Below are 7,317 nucleotides of genomic sequence, written 5' to 3'. Positions count from 1 at the left end.
TTGCACTGACTGCAAAACCACGTTCGTGATGAACACTAACCTGTTGATGCTACGTACTGATGTGCTTGATGCTAGTACTGTAGAGCAATGAGTCGCATGTCAACACAAGCACCGAAGTCAACATTACCTTCCTTCAATTGGGCCAACTGGGGGTGAATCGAGGAACTACAGTACATACTGACGAAACTAAAATGAGCTCTAACATGGAAATTAAGCGTTTCCGGACACATGTCCACATAACATCTTTTCTTTATTTGTGTGTGAGGAATGTTGCCTGAAAGTTTGGCCGCACCTTTTTGTAACACCCTGTACATATTTATACAATACACCACACAGCAAAGTTATTGACATGAAAACCGATACAATGTGATGGCGCTTCAGAATTCAGCTGCAAGATCATGGCTAAAAGTGGCGTAACTCGATGCCGCCACAGGTATTTAAGTGATTTCACATGCAACTTTGGTGGTCTCACTCGAGAGGCAGCCAAGTGGGTCACTTTTGTTGCATGTGGATACCCAGCTTAAGCAAATTTGCCTATTTGTGTAACTTACTCCATTTCATGAGTTATATGGCTTTCTGATAAGTTTCTTCAACGAATTGAAGTCTTCCTTTTTTCAATTCTAGTGAACGCATTAGCAGACTCGTTCAACTTCAGTGTTACATCTACAGACGAACCTGCAGCGAAACTGGCTACCAGGATACATTACTGTGAGAGAATGCATGAGGACGAATGAAGCATTTCGTTTACGATGGGCGATCGCTGAGAAGTGGACTGCATCAAAAACTTCAGTGAAATCCTAATAAAGGAGCTGGGCCCTTATTGTATCCCAGTACCACAACGCATATGGCGGATGGTAGTTCGTATACCATTATCATTTCCCCCTTCTCTGTTTTCCTCACGAAAAGTGCATGGCAGTCTTATTATCTGTAAAGTTCGGTAAGGACCCGTATTTCTGTGATTTTCACTGTCATGACCATTTCGAGATATTTGTGTGGGAAAGTTATAGGTTACTGAAATTTTCTTGGAATGCATGTTCTCTTGTAGCATTTGCTACTGGAGTCCAATGTCAACATCCGAAATGCTCTCGCAATTACTGAAAGAACGCTTTAAAAATATTCTGCGTTTCTTTTGTTTACTTCTATTGCATCAGTTCGTCATACAGGGAAGGTTCCTGAACTGACAAGAAATGCTTAGTAATTAGGATGGGTCTTGTAAGATACCACCTTTGGGGATCAGTTACATTCGTTTATTATTCTTCCAATGACTCTCCATGTGGCAAATGTCTTATTGCAACTAGGTTTATTTGGTCACTCCTCTTTTAGTTGATCTGGATGCATACGGTAGCCTTATGTATTCAATGATTGTGATTGTTCCAGTCAGTGATCATCAGTGTTTTTTTCTGGTAAATGGGTGCTTGTAGTAAAAAAAAATATTTTGGTAATTTCCACAGTTTCAACGTATCCTTTGATATACAATTATCTTTCCTTGATTGCTTCTTGCTTTTGTTGTCAATTGCTGAATGACGACCTTGGAGCAACAATGGATCTCTTTATTTGCTCGGTCGATGTGAGTGAGAGAGTGCCCTACCATCCCGGCCAAGAGCAGTGCAGAAGCTGTCCATACATGCACAGATGATCTAGATGCGGCAACTATAAAATTCTATATAGAATAATCCCTTTCACATTCGCCAGAAATTGCAGTTATGTCCGAAGTGTGCCTCAGAAGAAATAGTATATCAGGGAATTTATTTTCTTGAAGATATTCACAGTAACCATGAATTGCTTCTTTTTCATTTAAGCATCATTTCCTCACTGACTTCCTAATTTCGGTTTCACCAAATATCAGATGCTTCCCAGGGTTTTCTGAGCAATACTTGGAATCTAAAACCTTAGGTCAATCACGCCAGTCAACATCATCTCCTTCAATTAGATACTTTCAAAGAACTTCTTTCGGGCTTTTATAAAAATCGACATTGTGTGTTTCATTTTTGTGGAGTTCAGTTACTCTGAACTTCATCGTTTCCTAACTTTGAAGAAAGGTACTGTTACATGGACCGTGATTTTCAGTTTTTTCTTAAAAATTCTGGACTGTATTCATTATCCTCCAGTGTGCTTCATACAGGTCAATCTTTATCTCTTGTAGACCTAGACTTAGTTCACTAAGTACTTAGAGAGCATTACACTTAAGGCCCAAATTAGGAATAAACCCAAATGACGTTATTTTTCTCAAAAGACCATCATAAAGACAGTGGTATGTTTTACTTCTTTTACTGTCTTCTTTTGCCTCACGAAAGCGATGGACAAGGGCTTCAAAGTCTTTCCACACTGCAGAAGTTTCGTGCAAAAACTAGATGCAACTGGGTGAGTAAATTCTGCCATTTTAAGAAGCTGAAGTTCTAGAGTCGCTGCACAAGCCTATAGTTCCATGGCAGTCTTATTTGAATCATGATAAGTTAAGTTTGTCCATAAAACTCTTAATGTGGTCCATTCATGCCACATTGTTCATCATGTTACTAACAGACTACTCAAGGCAATGATTAGCACAATGCCACGAAGTAATACTAGGAATCTTTTCTTGCATTATGCTCCTTACACCATTGTGTACACTAAATAGCACAACCATCAACCATACCATCATAAGTTACAGATAATAAATGCTCCTATTTGTAATTCTCAGAGAGTCCTAAATCGTCATGATGACTAATTAAAGAATTTAGAATTCCATTGGGAGCTACATCTATTGATTCTATTCAGTTTAGAAAAAATCACACTGGAGCTGAACGTTCAGGAAGATCTACACGAAAAATAACAGCGAGTGCGGATCTGTTGCTCATAGTCAAAGAAATGGCACTTTGTTCTTGGGCTACACTTTATTGCGTTTTAACGTATTTCTCATTTCATTTGCTATGTGGCTCAAGGTGTTAATGCATGTGTTTGTAGAATGAAGATTATATCCCACATGTACGCCACTAAGTTCCTATAAATTTACATCATCTTCAAAGTTGTTAAACAATTGATTTTAAATTTATTTCATCTTCAAAGTAATTAAATTATTGATGTTTTTAGCGAATTTACAACCAGTTCGAAAATATTTTCGATTGCTTCTTTATTATCAGACAAAGTATTTTAAGAAAACTTCCTCCAATGTTTTATTTTTCCTTCAGATCCTTATTTTTGTCATTCTTTGTTCCTCACACTCTGTTTGTGATCATGTATCCTTTTCCTCAGTGACATTAAGTTGTTTCTGGGATTCTCCAAAATGACTGATTTTACCATTTTCTCACTCCACTGAAATTTTCATTCCCACCTATTTATCGATGGCTAGGCTTCCACCATCACAATACAATTTATTCCACATCATTTTATTCTTGGCATACAGTCACTCGTTTCCCTTGCAGATGTCATTTTTCTGCAACAGTGTACAAAATTTGGGCCAGTCAGAATCAGAAACTTCCTTGTCTTGACCATGTACAGATTCGACAATTTCTAATGTATACTTCTGTTGTAGTAGTTATTATGATACACACTTTTCCTGATAAGTACAACAATGTATGTCATGTAATGACTCACATATTTTTACACATCACTCGACTTTCTAACACATGACTATTTTCGAAATATAATCATGTTTGCTTGAAAAGTGAGTGTGTTGAAGATTTTTGCCGTTTGTAGCTCAGATGTAGTAACAATTGCGGAAATGGTTTCTTCTATGTATGGAAACAGTTTCATTGCTTTGGTATATTATTGTGATGTCTGTGTGGTTTTCCCTTCAGTTACAATTGTGAGGGGTTATTTGATACGTTAAATAATGTAGGTATTACATTCTATACAGGTTTCAAGTTCCACTTCACTGATTTGACAGGAAGTGTACTGAAGAAAAGTTCACATTGTTGAGTAGATATACGATGTCATTCTACAAAAGTCGGGTTTCTGCTGTTTTTAGCCATTTTTTGTTCTTAAAAGAAAATGACATTCTTCATTAAATATCTGTATGTAATAAAGGAATCGTAAATAAACTACCCCATAATGTGTAGCTCCATGTCTCCTAGGGTCTTTAGGGAACTAAAGAAAGAGAAAAATCATGTAATTTTTTAGTTCTTGTCTATTTTTATTGCACTACAGACGCCCTTTTGTGTAAAAAATATGTTAAAAATCAACTGTATTATTCCCCCTCATCCTATACTGCATTCGGAAATGTAGCTATCTGTCCGCCTAGAGCGCTGGTGTCGTAATGTATGACACATATGAGCAAGAGAGTCATGCTATTTGTGTCAGACTATGGTAGCATTGCATACCACCATAAAAAAGATCTGGTGATCGTTAAGCAAGTACCTGAAAATAATGGATCCTCCCACCAATTAATGAGCAACATATAAAAATGTTTATGTGAGGATCAACTGCACCAAGAGCTGGTCACATGCCAGTCTTTGTGAATTTTTTTAATAATTACGTGTCGATAGTGCACCACGTAAAAGCATTGAAACACACAGAAGTGTTGGCTAACCTAATAGAAGCAATGAAAATAGGTGTCTGCAAGGGAGGCAGGGCAAGGGGGAAGGTGGCGACCTTGCCCCCCCCCCCCTTCTGGAATCTGGATTACAGTGTTTTCATTCACTGCAGAATTCTCATACATCACCTAAATCTACATCCATACGACTACTCTGCAATTCACATGTACGTGCCTGGCAGAGGTTTCATCAAACCATTTTCCCACTGTTTATTTCCTGTTCCACTCTTGAACAGCACAAGGTACAAACAAACACTTAAAGCTTTCTGTGAGAGTTTTGATTTCTATTATTTTATTACGATGAGAATTTCTCCCTATGTAGGTTGGAGAGAGTACAAATTTTCCACATAGAAGTTGGAGATTTTCTAAACAGATTTCGCCACAACAAAAAGCTCTTCATTTGAATGAATACCACTCCATCTTGTGTATCATTTCCATAAAACCTGCTCCCCTGTCTGACGAAAGTACAAAACGAGCTGCCCCTCTCTGAACTTCTTCCATGTCCTTTGTCAACCCCACCTGTAAAGAATCCCATGTTACGTAGTACAAGCGTAGTAGACGGACAAGCATAGTGCAGGCAGTCTCTTCAGACGATTTGTTGCACCTTCTAAGTGTTGGTTTTTATTACCCACTACATTATCTGTGTGGTAGTTCCAGTTTAAGTTGTTTGTAATCTAGTCCCAAGGTATTTAGCTGAAAAGATAGCTTTTAGATCTGCGCGATTTATCATGTAACAAAATTTAATGGACTCCTTTTAGTACACATGTGGATGTGCTCAAACTTTTCCCTATTTAGAATCAATTGCTACTTTTTGCACCATACAGATATCTTCACTAAATCATTTTGCGAATGACTTTACTAGACAGTAAATGACAGTGTCACCTGCAAACAATCTAAGTGGGCTGTTCAGATTTTCTCTTAACTCAGGGCTATTCAAGGCATGGAAAACTTGGCAATAGCACGATGTGTGGGGCCATGTGGTAGATGAGGCTCGAGATTACTCGGTTTTGCAAGGTACTTCTTGGAAGTACTCGGTACAAGAGACATTTCATTTAATATTTTGGAGCGGCACTTTTCGGTCAGCACGACTTTCTTCAGTTCAGTAGACTCATAGTATCAGCGTCATTTACTCTTCAGTATTTATTCATGGTTTAAAAGAAGTTCACAGGTCCAGTGGCTCTTAGAACAGAAAGAGGCAGTCTACCGATCTATCATCACAAGCTTTTAAAATGAAAGGGAATGACAGAAGAGAAGGATAAGAATTTTCGGCACCTGTTATGCAATGTGCAACTGCATAATCTATGGGTATAGCAGATTTCAAATGGGACGACGTTACAACACGATGCAGAAAGAATTTAGAGATTTAACTGACGATGAAAAAGTACAACGATAGACAGATGGGAATAACCGTTCTGTACATCAAAAAGCACTTTGTGCTACATTTGCAGGTTTGGAACACCTGGTGTTAGGAACAGTACATTCTCTGAAGTAGCAAGCAGTAGTCCACTGTCAGTTGCAACACTTATCGATGGTATTGAACGAAAAGTGTGAAGACCATATGTATTTTTTCGACGTACGTTGGTGAAGTCAAGGGGCATACATTGAACGATTTTTCGATTTAAAACCCGTGTTTGTTGAACTTATGAAGATTAGATTAGATTTACTTTCATTCCACTTGAAGGGAAAAGGAGAGCGGGAACAAAAATTAGAACATACGAAGTGGATTGCTGACCTTACATTTTAAGTGGACTTGACTGCACACAACACACAGCAAGACATTGCAAGGTGAGAACTTATTCCTGCTGTGATGAAGATGCTTTTAAAAAGAAAAACGCATTGTGGAAAGGATAAATTCTGACAAAAACAGTCCAGTCCCCTAGGTTCACGGAGTTAAAGGAAAGATGAAATTTGGAGAATTCTTTGTGGGCTTGAAAGAATCACAAGGATAGTTTTCTGAACGTTTTGAGGACACTGCCAATCTTATATCTGTTTACGAGACCGTTTGCGCTTTCAGTTGAAAGCTTCACTGTGCATGTGTAGAAGGAACTGATTGATCTGCAACTTAATTCCCATTTAAAAGAGTTTCTATTTTTCTGTAATGAGGTTGCAAACCTGATAAAATACTTTGTTCAACATATGTGTGTGAAAGCCTTTTTCCCTTTATGAAACTAAATAAGTAAAAATTACATGCCAACCACACTGCTAAAATCTGTGAAACTGTCTGTGTCTGTATGTATGCCAATAATATGTACTAAATAAAAATTACATGTCTTCAGTGCGCCAAAAACAATTGAATAGTACTGTATTAGTTTAGTTTCTGATCTGTGTTGTTGAGAAATATGAAATCAAGTCGTATGCAGCGCGACTGTATTGCCATTTAAATGTAGTGCTTTTGCAGCTTCCCCCTCTTCATGTTCTGATACCATGGCGTGATGGTAGGGGAAGTGTGCAGCTAGCCAGAGCTATGTCATGCGAGGTAGAGCCCTGACGGCGAGCCAAATTCTTGGCCGTCTTTGTCCAACAGAAAGAGCAGAGGATCTATAACAGATTCTTCGAGAATCCCATATATCACTTTTATTTTACTTGATGACTTTCGATCAATTACTATGAACTGTAATCTTTCTAACAGAAAATCACGTATCCAGTTGCACAACTGAGATGATACACCAAAGGCATGCAATTTGATTAGAAGTGACTTTTGAGGAACAGCACTAAAAACCTTCTGGAAATCTAGATATATGGAATCAATTGGACATCCTCTACCAACAGCACTCATTACTTCATGAAAATAGCGCTCTGATTGTGTTGCA

Source organism: Schistocerca piceifrons, chromosome 2 (genome assembly GCF_021461385.2).
Source record: "Schistocerca piceifrons isolate TAMUIC-IGC-003096 chromosome 2, iqSchPice1.1, whole genome shotgun sequence".
Taxonomy (NCBI): Eukaryota; Metazoa; Arthropoda; class Insecta; order Orthoptera; family Acrididae; genus Schistocerca; species Schistocerca piceifrons.
The sequence above is the reverse complement of the archived record's forward strand: the minus strand, read 5'-3'. Positions refer to the sequence as shown.